General features: G+C 40.1%; 1 protein-coding gene and 1 non-coding gene across 2 annotated transcripts in view; one reads left to right on the top strand and one right to left on the bottom strand.

Moving 5' to 3' along the window:
- Positions 1-17,282, bottom strand: part of itga3b (integrin, alpha 3b) — a 164,211-nt gene that overhangs the window by 95,920 nt on the left and 51,009 nt on the right. The window lies entirely within an intron of this gene.
- trnav-uac (transfer RNA valine (anticodon UAC)) lies at positions 3,245-3,317 on the top strand. The gene has a single exon. It is a non-coding gene; the product is annotated as a tRNA-Val (tRNA).

Here is a 17,282-nt window from a genome sequence, read left to right as displayed (position 1 = left end):
TATAAAACAGTAATTACTGCTCCTGGAATTTAAGGAAATCAGGCCCAACAGCTAAAATACCTCAAAAATGGAGCAACTTTTACAGCCACAATTTTATCCTGTCCTCCATCTTGGATTACCCAGAACTTTCTGGATTTATGTCTATTCTGCTGGCAGAGAGGGGTTAGCCAAACTTCAGAAATCACTCGAGTTTCAAGATCCTGTGATTTCCATGGGCAGTTATCTTCAAAGGACAGTAGTGAGCACTATTTCTTCATTACTCACTGTAATGAAGGCCAAGGGATTTCAGAGCAGTTTAAAACATATTGGGTGAATAATAAAATGTTAACGAGCAAAACTTTTTGTGAATATGCCCACATACAGATAGGCACAATCTCCGGAATTTACTCAAGTCACTGGCATCTATGAAGGAAATTGTTCTGGAGTTTATCCAACCCAGACTTTTTCCCACAATTTGAATAAAATTTATTCTAGGAGATGTTAACTAAAATATCTCACAATAGGGTAATCTGTTAGATCCTTTATTTTTGGCTGCATTCCATCCACCTCTGAATACAAATGACCTATGACCCTGTCTTCTTTCCTTACCAGGGTGTTATTTTACATTAGCTGTGCTTTTCTTTCTAGCCGATCGCAGTGCTCACACAAACGTTAATGCACAATTTTCAGTTTCTGTGGGCTGCATCTCACTGGATTTTTTTTGTCTAAGTGTCACGCTCATCGAATTTCACACAGGGTTTCCCCTCTGTGAGGCCTAGTGAGTTTTCTCATGGCATCTTAACAAATGTGCCTCATTAACTATCTGCCTTGCCCCCATGATGCTGTTCACATCCAATTCTAGCCCCACTCTACAATTTACCCTACCCGGAAGAACTGGCCTCTCACCAGATATCCCTCAATAGACTGGCATCCTGGGCACTGTGCCATATTTAAAAGGTTACTGCGCACCCAGTTGAGCACTGCCATTCCAAAGCTGCCCTGCTTCACGTCAGACCAATTTGCAGCTACGTCAGCCAAGGGGAAACTGGCTCTTTATTTCTCTGGCAAGGATCATGAGGTGTAGTGGAAGGACAGGTGAAGGAGGAGAAGCTACCAGACTCTGCCAGAGCCAGGCCACTCAAACTCCTATAAGATTCCACCCTTGATACCAGAAACCAAAGCACTTCAACCTCACAATAAATCCAGGTTTTGCCAAAACAACAATCAAGTGTCTACTTCCCACTTGAAAGAAGAAACAAATCGTGGAATTAGCACAAAAGGCTACTCCTACAGATGCTGAAAATCTAAATTAAAAGCTGGAAACATTCAGTAGGTCAGGCAGCTTCCATGGAGAAAATCTTAACACTCCAGCGTTTCTCCCCCTGATGTTGCCTGACTTGTTGAGTTGTTCCAGCTGTTTTTGTTCATAGGGTTGAATTTGATAATTCCGCTATGTCAGCCAAATCAGCAAACTGCAAATGACTTTTAAGTTTATCCCAGCTTGAATTTAAAAGGCATCAACACTAAAGTACAAGCCGTTTGGAGGATGTTATGGTTTGAAACTTCAAAATTGAATGCAATGAATAAGCTGAGTCCATTAAGTTATGTAAAGAAAATGTCAACAGACCAGGACTAGAAAAATAATGGTGAAAGAGAGAAAGATACATTGGAGGCTGGGGTAAGAAAATCAGACAGTAAGCAAAGAAATGGCAGTAAAAATAGTGACCTGGTGGCTCAGTGGTTAGCACTGCTACCTCACAGTGCCACAGACCTAGGTTCGATTCCAGTCTTGGGTGACTGTCTTTGTGAAGTTTGCACATTCTCCCTCTGTCTGGATGTTTCGGTTTCCTTCCACAATCCAAAGATGTGTACTCTAGCCAAGTTAAATTGCCCATTGCGTGCAGGCTAGGAGGATTAGCTCTGGAAAATGTAGGGTTACAGGGACAGAGTAGGACAGTGTGGGATGCTCTTTGGAGGGTCAGTGTGGACTTGGTTGGCTGAATGGCCTGCTTCCTCACTGTAGGGATTCAATGAGTAAATTGAGTAGAGAGAAGTAAGTTATAAATCAATACTAGAGCATTTACAAAAAATTACGTTTTATAAATTAAAGAATACAAAACCCTCAAAATATAAATATAATTCTACTGAAAGATTGAGTTATTTTGTTGTATAACTAACTGAGCCTATCTCTTTAAGATTATAAAGTCTAATTGCTGTTAAGAAGTCACATCCTAAGCTTAGTTATGAAGCCAAGAATGGTCTGGGGTTACTTAGAGGGTAATTGCTTTTCTGTAGATTGGCAGCTAGTTTAAATCCTTGGCTATTCCTCAAGGTCACAGAAACCTACTGGTACTACTTGGCTACTTCTTTTACATTTATACAAACCTGAGCAGGTGTAACACTTGAAGTATGATGATCAGTTTCAAAATAGAGAATGAAAAATAAATGTTAACCGTCGAGAATCTGACTTGTGCAGTAGGTTGGCAGTATTGTCCTGAAGCTGCCAAATGGGAGACATACTGTCTGGGGCTGACAAAATAATGAACAACTTGCTGAACAATCTAACCAGCAGTTCAGCATGTCAAAACTCCTTTTGCATGCTAAAAGGGTCTTGAGCCCAGGTGAAAGATTTTGTTTGAGATCTGCAGCCTCTGGATCACCTATTTAAATGGGATGTTGAGCCATTTACAAGCAAAATTTTAAAAAGTCTACACCTTGTGGTTGAAATTTTAGCAACTGCAGCTATGCCAACATCAGACTATAAGACCATAGGACATATGTGTGGAAGTAAGGCCATTCGGCCCATCGAGTACATTCTGCTATTTAATCATGGCTGATGGGCAACTCTCCCTGTAGCCCTTAATTCCTTGAGAGATCAAGAATTTATCAATCTCTGCCTTGAAGACATTTAACGTCCCGGCCTCCACTGCACTCTGTGGCAATGAATTCAACAAGCCCACCACTCTCTGGCTGAAAAAATGCCCCCTCTAATTCTAAGGCTGTGTCCACGGATCCTAGTCTCCTCACCTAAGGGAAACAACGTCACTCCCAGATCCCTTTGTACATTGGCTTTCTGAATTTTCTCACCGTTTAGAAAATAGTCCATGCCTGTATTCCTTTATCCAAAGTGCAAAACCTCACACTTGCTTACTTTGAGTTTATTCAACCATTTCCTGGACCATTCTCCTAAACTGTCTAACTCTTTCTGCAAACAAGTATCCTGAATTCACACAATTGCAGAGAAACATTATAGAAATATAATGTGGGTTCCATAGTGTAGTGGTTATCACGTTTGCTTTACACGCAGAAGGTCCTGGGTTCAAGCCCCAGTGGGGCCATGACGTTAAAAAAGGGTGGTATGGTGGCACAGTGGTTAGTCATGCTGCCTCACAGCGCCAGAGACCTGGGTTCAATTCCCACCTCAGGCGACGCTTTGTATGGAGTCTGCATGTTCTCCCTGTGTCTGCGTGGGATTCCTCCGGGTGCTCCGGTTTCCTCCCACAATCCAAAAATGTGCAGGTTTGGTGAATTGGCCATGCTGAATTGCCCCTAGTGTTAGGTGAAGGGGTAAATATAGGGGAATGGGTCTGGGTGGGTTGTACTTCGGCGGGTTGGTGTGGACTTGTTGGGCCGAAGGACCCGATTCCACACTGTAAGTGATCTAATCTAATCTAAAAAAAATAGTAGAACTGGTTATGCATGAGGTGTTGACATTTGTGCGAACACAGGCATGACTGTTGCAAGAAAAGCAAGAAACATTTGATTATGATGTGGATTTATGATTTCAGAAACTGGCAAGGTCACTGGTGAGCTTGATGCTGAGCAACTGGACCACTGTAGATCGCTCAGAGCAAAATAGTGTAAAATGATCAAAGTGCATTTCTGTCATCTTCAGAATGGTGCATACCAATGTATGAGGTAATCTATCAGTCACAGATTTAATACATACAAATGGAGCACGGCTGCTCCTCTATCCACGAGAGTAATGAATTGCGGCTGCTGCAACGCTGTCACTGAACCTTAATTTCTTTCCTGATCTATGCTCGAGGTAATAAAAACAGGATGCCGGAGATTTCCTTTACAGAGAGTGTATTCTAAGACACAGGGCGGAAATGACCTTTTCTCCAAAATGCAGATTTATAAATGACCCACTGTCTCCATCACAGGGTTTATTAACAGCAGAATGACTGAAATGAAGCTAGTCACCTGCAAGTGGTATTGGAAGCCTCCCAAGCAAACTGATTTCAAAAGTACAAAATTGGTCAGAAATTTATAATCAAAATGTGGAGGAGGAAAATGAACCAGTAAAACAGAGCTGGAGAAACACCCTTCCCTTGATTGTAAACCAATGGTACAGAATCTAAGAAACTAGAACTACATCAGGAACAAGGATGTTGAATTTTAAAGGCTCCATGCATATTTTGTATTTGGGTCAACGTACCAATTTTGAAGAATGGAACATTCTGTAAGTTTACATCCAATGGTGTGTGGCAATTCTGCTCCTACACTACCCTAAAAACATGCCTGATCCTAAATATATCACCCATTAATGTTTCTATATAATACAGTATAAAATGAAATGTGGTGTTTAAAGGTAATGGGAACACATATTTTAATCAAGAAAAAGAGGTGATTGAAGTGTAAAGATACTGAACAGCCTTGGCAACGTGAAAATGCAAAAGGTGTCTTTCTTGTGGTGAGTGCAGAATTAGGGAGCACTGCTTAAAAATTAGGGGTTGCCCTTTATGGTCAAAGTTCTTTTGCTGAGGGTTGTGTGACTTTGGAACAAGTTGTATTAATTTGTGTCTTCATATATATTTGGAACATAACACAACCAATAACATTAGATCACAATGATTCTTTAGGTCCCCAATGTGCAGTCAGTCCCCAGCTCAGATTGGACATCAATATTGCTGCTGCAATTGGCAATGAGAGCGATGGGACTCATATGATCACATACTATTTTATAGCTTTTGGTGACAAAGAGTATTTGCAAGCATTCTGGAGCTGGTGAGATAAGGGGGAGCAATGAGGGAAATCAAAACTCTAGCCTTTGACTGGCTATTGTTTTAAAAAATGTTTTTCGAAGAATGATCCCTGAACCTCAATTTGACACACAATTGGGCCATACGTCTCCTGTCAAATGCTCCAAAGTCTTTTGTACAGTAGATGAGACAAAATGGTTTGATTTCAAAGCTTTGTGTCCAGTTGATTTATGTTACTTTGAAAACGTCAGCAAAGCCTCAGCAGTAAAAAGATGACACTTACCAAAATCATATTACAAGAAAATGATTTAAAAATTCCTTGAGCGTGTCAGCTGTACTTCAGTGATGCCACTCACGTTAAGAAAAACATGTGGGTTCATGCCGGTTTCCAGAGATTTGCACACATAATCTAGGCTGACGTTTTAGGTCTAAAGATGATCTTTGGATGAGATATTAGATAGAGGCTCTGTGGACTTCTGAAAGTTAACATAAAAATTCATTTGGACATTTTTCTTTATTCTTCCATGAGATGTGAGCATCAGTGACAAGACCAGCACTTACTGCCCATCCTCAATTGCCCTTGAACTGACTGGGTTAGGGTAGCAGAATTCCCTAATGGGTGGATAGGTTGGTCTCTGCCTCTCCTGCCCCACCATACAATTATGGAGTGGTCAGGACAGGCCAGTGGGGAATCCAAGGACTTGATGGGACCCTCCCTCATCCCAACTACCCAAAAGTAACCAAAGATGGTTTTAAATTTCAGCCCTTTGCAACAATCAGTGTGTGGGAGGCATCATATAAATATAAGATTTTCTTCCCTGTTTTATTGTAACTGGATATCCTTTCAAATGAGTAAGATGAAAAGAACCGTAAGATGCAAGTTAATTATTTTATTTATCTTCAACAGAGATGTTGGGCATTAGTCAAGAATGGTGAAGGAGTGAAAGAGCAGTGTGGCTTGAAGAGTACATCAGAAACCTATCTCACAATAGCATTTGTTATTGGAAATAAATTGAGCTGCAAGTCATATACAAGATGGATGCTAACAAACAGTGTGATCACCCCAGCAGGATTTATAATGGACATGAGTAATTCAGTTTTGTATGTTGTTTCTTACATTAATAGTTCTACAGATTGCATTTTCTCCATTTACAACCCTCCAGTACTGCTGCCAAGATTTAATTTTTGGAAAACAGTCAGGCTAAATGCAGTTTGCTGGGGTTTATTATTCAGTTCTTTTGAAGCAGTTTCCCCAATACCCACGGGTCCTTCCAGAATGAAAACCAACACTGGAAACACAACTTTGAATTGATTTTGACCCTTATCCACACAAGGGATTAAAATATTTTAAGACATCATCAGTGCTAAAAAAAAGTATGAATCTATTATGAATGTTGGCAGACTGCAGTTATTGTCAGCTCTGAAGTTGGTGTCATGCCAGAAAGGCAAGCAATTGTTGCTAACTGCCTCCACTAACATAAGGTGCAGCTAAACACATGGAGCTGACAAAGTATATTAAAGACAATTCTGGAATTTAAAACAGACAAGCACAAGAAAGGGACAGCCTATGCTCAAAATTCAAAAATCACAGGGCAGGTGGATGAACCTTGTGGTTCACCCCTTGTGGTGGTATATAAATGCAAATGTTACTGAATAAAATTTGAGACTGACCCATGTAAAGAAATAAGCACAGTTTGGCCAAAAGAGTGTTGTAAAAGGAAGAAGAGAGAAGAAGAGCTTTGGAGTGGGGGGGGGAAGGAAGTCCAGATTTTAGCACATTGGGGGACTGAAAGCATGGCCAATGGTGCAGTGATCAAAAGCAGGATTGCTCCAGAGATCAGTTTTGCCATGGCATAGAGATCTCAGACAGGCAGGGGCTTGGAGGAAATTCAAAATATTGTTGGGGGGATGTGAAAACATGGAATGAAAACAGGGATGAGAGTGCAATCTACCCAGAATGCATGTTCAGCTTGATGCATTTAGGACCTTCACCACCATAAGGAACGGGTTGCTGTACACTCCCAGATGCAAGGCCATTCCTTGGCAATAAATATCAAAAATGCCGGATGGAGGAGCCAGAAATGGCTTGGTTTTTGATGCTTGTACGCTAAGCAGCTGAAGTTCCAAAATTGTCTCTACGTAGTTCTGAATGGCGTGTTTTCTTTCACAGACTGACATAAATGCCTTTAACCTGTTGACCAGCTCCTGGCTGTTGACAGGTCAGCGGTACTTAATAACCACCAGCTCTGCAGGTGCAGTTGTTTTAGTGCTGATGTGGCTGCTGTGGAAACAAGACCTCAATATAAATGAAGCAGTTCCTACAGCAACAGGAGCTGTAGATTGCAGAGCAGCTCCAGGAAATTATTCTGCAATATAAATGAAACATTAATCTTCCCGCTGTGCAGAAGAACATTCGGTCACCTTATAGAGCTGAGAAGAGATTTCCGACAAAGAGAAGGCAGTGTGTGTGCGTGACACTAAGAACTAAATGGCAAGATGTCCTGGAGATCCAATTACCAGGTGATATATTGAAAGATCAGATTAAAAATTACACTTAAGGGGATGTTCACACGGGAAATTCTTCCAGCCTAAGAACAAATTTCAGTCTCAGAACTGGCACTTTTCAGACATTTAAACAATTGATGATGACTATGTCTGTCACAAAAATAAAGTGGCCCAGCACGCTTTACCTAAATTACCATACACAATTCCATTTTGATAGGAATTTCATTTTCTAGCTTATTATCTCATTTTCACCCAAGGTTATCTCCGAATAAAACTAGAAATGCCTAAATGATTCAGGAGAGGGGAGGACATGTTATTTATGCAAATTTCGCTTCATTGTCACACAATCTCAAGAAAAGTGGAATTTTTACTCGGAGCAAAAATATTCCTGTGATTTCTCTGTAGTTGGTACTCAACATTGCAAGTCAATGGCAGTGATGAAATAAAATTAGGTACCATCTGCATATCTACTGTCAAAACTACACTAGTGGACATCATCACTCACATAAAAAAATTTGGTAGGACTTAAGACTGAACCGAATGATGACTGGAATTATGGGAGCGGGAGTCTTTACAGGACAGAGGAATCAATCTGATTCATCATGCATGAGTTGATTCTTTGAAAGAACTTTCCAACTTCCTTTGTCTTGTAAACACCTTCCCCCTGCCCAGGCATATATCCAATTCCCTCTTGAATAGTATGATTTCACTAACCACGACCGGATCATGCAGTTCAATTATGCAGGCTAGATTAGAACAGGCAGAAGTAGCATGGTACCACAGAGAAAAGGCAATGCTGGATAATAATGCAACAAACCAAATTAAATACTGCGAAACAGTTTGAACTGGACCATGTCACATGGAATGCAATGACTTTGACTTGGACAGATTCAGTGCTGTGGCAAAGACAGAAACCAGACTGAAGAACTTCAAAGAAACAACTGGCACGCATTTTCTCCCATCGGTAGTTGAAAATGGAGTGGTATCTGCTGGCAGCAAAAGGTTTGAGGATACAACTTATAACAAGTTAGCTGATTGCAATGATTCTGAGGGTCACTGGGCACAAAACGTTAACTTTGCTTTCACTCCACAGGCCTGCTGAGTTTCTCCAGTGATTTGTGCTTTTGTTTCAGACTTCCAACATCCATAGATGTTTGTTTTATTATTACAGAAAGGGAGAGCACTTGCTATCAGCATTAACCCAGAACAGAGTGGTGAGGAGGCATCAGCTGTCAAAAGAACTATGGTGGACTTCATGAAGAAATTAGACTGGTGAGCTCCGAGCTACAGTTTGGGGAGGATCTAGGACATATAGCAATTGCGACTGGCACAAGTTTGAACAGTTGGAACAGATGTGGAGTAGGTTGAAACACAACACTCAATGGACTGAACGTTGGAGGTAAGCAGATGCCCGTCACAAAACATTAGATGTGGGCACAGAGTTGATAGATTTGATTGGTGTTTGACGAGTTTGGGATTTTCATTCAATCACCGCCAAAAGCAGATTCTCGAGTTTCGCATCATGAAACTAATTTGAACAATTTTACAGGATGTGTAATGCTATGACACTTAATCACCATCCTCAATGGAGTTTCTATTTGCACTTAATGTACCTTAAGGTTATTTTCAAAGGAAAACATAGGGAGATATATCACTCATTTAATGACAACATTTTCTTAGTACTATGTTGTTTTTCTCCATATTTAAATTTTATGATTCCTTTCATGTTTTATGGGTCTTCCAAAGGATGTTGTAGGCAGAAAGCATCTTTTAATCAATGAGCACAGAAGAAGTTATTATTGGTTAGCTGACAAGAGGATTGAGCAGATAAAAGATAATCAAAAACAGAGTTGCAGGTGTCTGGTTTATCAATGTCATGCTTAGCGTGGCTCTCACTGCAACTGTTTGCTAACCACAGCATCTATAAGTGCGATGCCATTCATATTGTCAGACAACATCGTCATAATCGATTGTTACACAGCAACCGCTGCGGCACACTGTGCATAAAAAGCTCACCTCTCAGGCCAGGGGGAAAGAAAGCAACAGAACATGTCCCATGTTGTTATTCACTGAGGGATCCTAATTCATTATTAGTTTAATCGCTGTTGAAACATAACTGAATGACCTTATTTTTCAGAATTTCACCTATTTGTTGATGCAGTATTGCACAATATGCTTATGCAGCTTTCACAGCCACAATCAACAATACAAAAACTGAGCTGGCTGAGTTTTATATACCTTATACCTCAAAATCCTTGAGCCATCATAAAACCAAGCGAACCTAATGAGCATGGCCTTCTTTATTTGAAAGAATGCACTTAAATCAGGTCTGTGCATAGGCCATGTTTAATCGAGACAATAGGGTGGGATTGCTCAGCAGCTGAAGATCTGGCAAGTGCTCTACATCACTTTTCAGGATGGCCTATCAAAGTAAAGGCACTTCATTAGACAACAGCTGACCTCCATGGGATTAAAGGACTCTTAATGTAGAAATCTAGCATGGGGTGCTGCCAGCCAATCAAGACTGGGAGCTGTCCAGTGCTCAGTTGTGCCACTGTGGAAGTGGTGGTTACACCTGGTAATTCAGCCACACAAGGATTAGGTCAGCCAAGGGAACCAGGCCATCACTTGGTGATAGTGGGATTGCAGTGGTGAAAATGGGGCACAAGGTCTTTTAGTAGATATCAGTTGTGCACTTTAGGTTTTCAATTGGCCATAGTCAAGGAACATAATCCCAGAACCCTAGGAATCGAGGCAGGAAGATGAAGGGGTCTGAACACACCAACCTCAAATCTGATTAAGTGCCCTTTGCCCAAACTTGTAACAGCGATGATATTAGATTTCTCCCACCATGCTTCAGTCCATTAAGACCCAGATTCTAACAGTTTGTCTCAAACCCTTAGGTTAGCAAAAAGCTCTAAAGCACAGTGCAGCATTAACAATCAAAATATTATCTAGCGTCAATGATGGTAGAAGGCTGGTGAAAAATCATTTGGTTAAAAAGAGACATCTCTTAAAAGAAACAGCTCAAAACAGGCAGAATGGTAGACAGATTTGTGGAGAGAGCTCTACAACTTGGTGTTTAAATGTGTAAAGCACAGCCACCAATGGTGGAAGATCACACAACACCAGGTTATAGTCCAACAGGTTTATTTGGAAGCACTAGCTTTCGGAACACTGCTCCTTCACCAGGAGTTTGCTGCACCTGACAACCACCTAATGAAGGAGCAGCGCTCCGAAAGCTTGTGCTTCCAAATAAACCTGTTGGACTATAACCTGGGGTTGTGTGATTTTTAACTTTGTACAGCCCAGTCCAACACCGGCGTCTCCAAATCATGACCAACGGTGGAGTAATGCAAAATGGTTTTGCACAGGTGGCACACCTAGAAATGCATCAGGTAAGCACAGCATCTCAATTAATTCCATAATCCTACACATATTGAATGAAGCGTATTGCTGTAAGATTACTGCTCTTCACAACTTGTTGATATCATCCTGCAACACATTCAGAATGGCCAAAGATCACACTGACGTCACATTGACGATATTGGTATATCAGTTACCTTGGATGATGGCAAATTTACCATCTCAAGCAAATCTGTAGAGAAAACCGAAAGCAATCAGAGACCTCAAAACAGATCTTTGCTGGGTTCAACAATGAAAGCGCTCTTGGACAAGAAGGGGAAGAAGTATTGTCTCTAGCACACGGGAGCAAATTTGAAGACTTAAAATTCCAGGAAATAGAAGAGTTTTGGCAAATCTTAATTTTCCAGCACAATAAAAACAAACAAGTTAAAGCTGAGCTGCAATTTGTTGAGGAATGAAGGAAGCAACTTAGAAACTGAAAACCACGAATCACCCTGGTGATCAGACTTGCCCCCTTCTGCCACCGTTTTGAAATTTCACTTTCTCATAAGGCTTTCATTATGTACTCTGTGATCTGTGCATTTTCACACGGGAAAGATTACAAGTATTCCATTAAAAGGTACATATTTTTTTCAAGAAAGTTATACAAGGTACCTCAGGGGAGGAGGACAGGAGGCTTCTCAAATTCACAGTTGGGATGTTGTCCCATCAGCAGCGTTCCACTGTGGTGGTGAAAGCAGTAATCTGTTATCCTGCCAATTCAATTTCCCACACATATGGTACAAATCACATGCAAACATGATGTACCATGTAATATGTAAACCAGACTCAGTTTAAATTTCTCTTTGTAACCATCAGAAACCAAACTAACTCGTGAAGATTGAAGTGTGGTTTATTTTTAAAAGAAAATGGATGCTTCCAGAGATTCACATTAAGTGCAGCATTCGATTTTCTGAATGACAGCAACAACATTTTTTTAAAAACTTTTGTAACAGGCTGAGGATACAGCAACATCTCGGCATTATCAAAGTATTACAGAGAGCAGAGAATGAATATGGTGAGTGTTTTTGAAGTAACGAATTTTAATTGTGTTCCTACAATGCCATCTCAATTCAAATGAGAACAATGTCAGTGCAGTTTTACACCCACCTCTGAAGATACAGTAAGAGATACCAAGTGTTGAGCAAAACTTTAAAGAACGGGAAACTTATATAAAACTGAATCACTTCCACAGTCTTTCTTCCCTATGCCCTATTGTTGATGAAAGAGAGAAGACTCCCTCAGTAACATGGGAGTGTTAAAATCCCGACTGAGTGGGAATGAGGAGAGGAACAAAATTTGGAGCTTCTCTTTTTATGAACATCAAACCACCTTTTTAAAGTATCCTTCAAAATTCAACTTTAGATCATAGCTTTCTTTTCAAATCTACATGAAAAGAATCATATGCTTTTACAGGCAAATTCACTTTGCATGAACCTTTTGACACTCAGTGTTCCAAGCTCCGTAACAGAAGATAAACAAAATCATTTCACAGTTCATTGCGAGTCCAATTTAATGTTTATTTCTCAATATTTAAGGGATAAGTACATTTACGTTATTACAGACAGTTTAAGGTGATGGTGGGCAAGTAAAGACTTGGAGTCTATTTAAATTATTTTATAGATTTAGATTACACCCAAAGCAAAATCTTTGCAACCATCAAGTTTCCAAAATGTTGCAATAACTAAAAAGAATAAATTGATGTAATTTTTGTCTCCAGCAGGGAGTTTACCTGACACAGGTTTACCTGCGTTATTCCTCATAACGTACCTGAATAGATAGGGTTTGCAGGGATAGGGATCAAATACTGGCAAATGAGATGAGGTAAATTTAGGATATCTAGTTGGCATGGATGAGTTGGATCAAAGGGTATGTTTCCTTTCTGTACAAGTTTATGACTCTAGAAGGGACTGAATGTGTATATCATGGCATTGAATATCCAACTGAGGTGTATTACAGCAAGTTATTGTAGATAAACATTACATTCACGGGGAAACTGTAAGCTAGTGGGTTACGCATAGCGACATGTGACCAGCAGGCATGTCTCGCTTCATGTTATCTTGGGGTAATATAGATTCTGAGACCTTTGTACGCTCACACCACATGCTGTGGAATATTGAAGATATCATGAGCAAATATCTTACTGGTATTCTTACATGCTTACAATGAGATCTAACATAAAAATCACTTGTTAAAACACCGAAAGTGGCTGAAACTGGCGGTCAGAACAGATGACCTTTTAAATTATGACAGGCCCTACTGAGGCAAAATTGAAAAGTTTGACAAATCAGCAATTAAACTGGAAAGTCCATATTGCGTCAACAGATACACATCATGCTATCATCAGTTATCACAGACATGTGGATTGATGTAGGACAAAGGAAGCCACTTAAACTATTTTGCTTATTCTTTCTATTTAATTTATACTGTTTAATTTATAACTCATTTATGTACATGCTGTACTCTTTAATTGGAGAATATTTTCTTCTTTGAAGAAAATATTCTCCAATTAAAGAGTACAGCATGTACATAAATATTTTCTTCTTTGAAGAAAATAAGTAGAATCCATATTCACATTTTTCTGCGTGGCCCAGTATTCTACCCCATCACTTCATGCTTAGGATTGCCCACACAATGACCACATTATTAAGTCAACAGAAGCGAGCCGGTTTCTTGGTGAAGGAAGGGGAATGAAGTGAATTCAAAACCCCTACAGCAAGTAATATCGTCATGGTAGTGGCATGAAAATGGCTTGCATACTCAGTTATTTGGCCTGGCACAGTGGGAGAAAGCAAGACAAGGAGGAGAAGGAGGAGGAGACAGGAAATAAAATCAAAATTAAATAAACGTTCATTGTGACATGCAATCAATAAGTCTTCAGATGCAATATTGAATGAGACAAAGGTCGAGTGACATGGCTTCTCTGCTTCTTTTTTAACATGGAGACAATCTAATTAAGTTTTAAGAAGTACACTATACATGAAAAGATAAAAATCCATTGTAAAATAGCTAGCTTTCCAAAATAGCCTGACATTTTCTTGGCTTCTCTGAAGCTTTATACACAAAACTTGGGGCAAAATCCTGTCAAGGAACTCGTCAGTTGGCGCAGAGCAGATGTGACATCCATGTCTTCTCTTCCTAAGATGCACTGAGCCAGATACCAATCAGCAGTGGTGAGGCCAGCACTTAGCCTTGACATGAAATAAAGATACCAGAGATACAAATCCGACTCAATGAGAACTGCTGGACAAGCAGGAGCCAGAAATTCTTGCACTCAGCAGTACCTTGGAGGACGCATTAGCTGCTCGAAAGGATGATCCCCAGGTCCCAAGATTGGGAAGGACCCAGGACAAAAGTAAGTGATGTTAGATGGTGGGGGAGTGTGTGGGGCGGGCTGGTCAGAAAGTTGGTTTCTCAAGTTCAGGAGCAATGCTGGGGTTTGGAGTGATGTTAACGTTGATTTGGAGTATATATTCAACAGTAAAACATCATAGATGGAACTTCCTGCTTCCAGGACTAGCGAACTTTGAAACAGGAAGAGCATTTGAGTAGACAAGATGATGATATACCTAACCCAACTGCATTCCCACCTCTCTAAGTTCTGCATGAAAAGACCACCATGTCTTGGCACTGGTTGAAGTTATTTTGTGGGTTGTGGGGTGTGGGTAGGATTGTTGGAGCTCAGCTCTGTTGACTTAATTATATCATCATTGTGTAGGCAACCCTAAGCATGGAGCCATATCATAGAGCATTGTGCTACACAGAGAAATGTTAATACAGTTGCAACTTATTTTACCAAAGATAGTCAGTGCCCGATTGAGTAACTGGATATTGAGCAGATATTGCTTGCTGGAAGCCACATCCTTTCCATTTCTTTGTCCTAGCCCTGTGACCCCCAACTTGTTAGACAAGGGAATAAAAGGTTATTGATTTAGATGGGAATGTGGAATTCAAAACCCACGTTGATCAGCCAGATCCATCTTGCAAAACGGACTTGGTGGCAAGAGGTCTACTTCTGGTACTAATTCACATAGTCATAACTGTATATTGTCTTTGTTTCCAGCTCCACCTCAAGGATAGTAGCAGGTTCGTCAACACGTCATATCTTGAGGTAGGATTCGAGATATGCAGCCCAAATGTAGTGCAATAAGATCTTGGCTGCAAGTCATATTCAAATTAAAGTTTATATCCAAATATTGCCTTTTAATATTTTGTGACTGAACCATTAAGATGTGAAAAAATGTCTCTCAACACATTACTTGCACTCAAAAATTAAGAGTCTAATAATGACCAAATGTCGATAATCAGAAAATTCCTTCTGGCTCACTCATGTCCTTTAGGGAAGAAAACTCTGTCCTTACCTGGTCTGGCCTACATGTGATTCCAGACCCATCGCAAAATGGTTGATTCTTAACTGCCATCTGGGCAATTAGGGACGGGCAATGAATGCTGGCCTCTAGTTAGCAATGCCTACATTCTTTAAATGAATGAATGAATAAACAAAACACTGACCTAAATACGCACAGAACTAAAGAATTTCTTCCCTTAAGATAACTGACAAAGAAAGAATCTCAAACAAAATGAAAAATTTTAAATACTGACTTCACAACTTGTCTTGCGCAATAAAGTGTTTTTTTATATTTAGAAACAGCAATGGTTCCAACCACGGGCTCTCCCTTGGGGGCCCCACAATCCGTTATCATTCATAACACATGCCAGAGTGGATCAGAGATAAATTCCTTTCTAGGAAAATCAACATAATTAATTTGTCAACCAGTCCACTCTATTTGTCTAAATGTTCAGCAGTGTTCTTCAATTTGACAACGCTCTCACTGTTTTTGATGATCCATTTATCTCAATTCCAAATAGAAATGTATATTTCTAAAACTGGCTGATCGCGTTCATTAGTAAATGCATATATGGCCTTACTTAACCACTAGGAATGGAAAATAAATCACGTTGGACAGGCACAGGAAAAGAAACAATTGATTATCATTCTCAGTAAACCTATATATTCTGCACGTCTGCGGAATAGAAGGATTCTGTGCTGACCTCTGATACTAATTTCATGACCTCAGCTATTTTTTAGAAGCAGATCACCACATATAACCAGCAGCCACAGGGCACCAAGTACATCCCATCCCTTTATGTGGGAGCACTGAAGACTGGGTACCTGCTGCAGACAGCTCAATGCAAAACTTTACACAAATAGCTGACAAATTAGACAAATAGAACCTTTGAACTGTGTTTTCTCATCACTCAACTAAAAAGCTCAAGAGCAAAATGTACAATCATAAGTTAGTCTCAGCCTTGTTCAAATGCTAGTCAGCTTGTCTGTTAAAAAAAACAACAAATCAATAGCTATTTACTACAATGCGTACTGAGGGAGTGCTACATTCTCAGAAATGGCTCCCTTCTAATGAGATTAAATTCAGGCCCCTTCTGCCTCTTTCAATGGTTTGAACGAGCATCAAGAATCTCATGGCTCTGTGAAATAAAGCAGGTAATTCTGCCCTGGTCAATTTACTTCCCTCAAGCAACAATCAAAATAGATTAAACAGTCATTCACTTGACTTCTATTTGGGGAATCTTGCAGAATGTGAAATGGCTTCCCTGTTGGCCTACCCAAAAGTAGTAACTGTGCTTCAGAAACAACTATACATGAACCAATATGTGATGCTTCTAATCCAAGTGGCATAACTAGACACCAATACTTTATTCTACATTTGCACAAGCTGCTGAGCATAATGCTAAATGCGAAAAGTAAATTCATCCAAGTAACGTTTGCTCCGATTTCACCTTCCCCCACCCCATATATTTTCATTGAATCTAAATATAGCTTGGAATCCATTAGAATAGATGATTAACAAAACATTTATTTCATTACTGTTTGTATCAATTCCTGCACACAAAAAGGCTGTCAGGTTTGCTGTCAGAATAATGAAGTACACTTTAAAATGATTAGTTTTTAGTGGAGCACCAGTAAATCCAATAGGGAATACAGGAGAAAGTTATTTATCTTGGGACAGTGATGAGAATGTGGAATTTGTTACAAAGCAGAGTTGAGGCAAATGGATATATTTAAAGGGAAAACTACAGAAGCACATGATGGAAAAATAGATACATTTACAGGGTGACAGCTGAGGTCTATTGAGATACATGTAGAGCATAGTAAGTAAGGTTGAAAGGCATCCTCCTGGGCTCTGAAAATATATGTAATTTTATTTACATGAAGTCACAACACTCCAGTAACATGGGGTTGCAATGAACATGAGGGGTGGGATGGTGGCTCAGTAGTTAGCACTACTGCCTCACAGCACCAGGGAGCCAGGTTCGATTCTCACCTCGGTCTCCTGTCTGTATGGAGTTTGCCCATTCTCCCCATGTCTGCGTGGGTTTCCTCCCACA

This window comes from Hemiscyllium ocellatum, chromosome 32, assembly GCF_020745735.1.
Source record: "Hemiscyllium ocellatum isolate sHemOce1 chromosome 32, sHemOce1.pat.X.cur, whole genome shotgun sequence".
In the NCBI taxonomy this organism is placed as follows: Eukaryota; Metazoa; Chordata; class Chondrichthyes; order Orectolobiformes; family Hemiscylliidae; genus Hemiscyllium; species Hemiscyllium ocellatum.
This window is presented reverse-complemented; position numbering and strand designations above follow the sequence as displayed.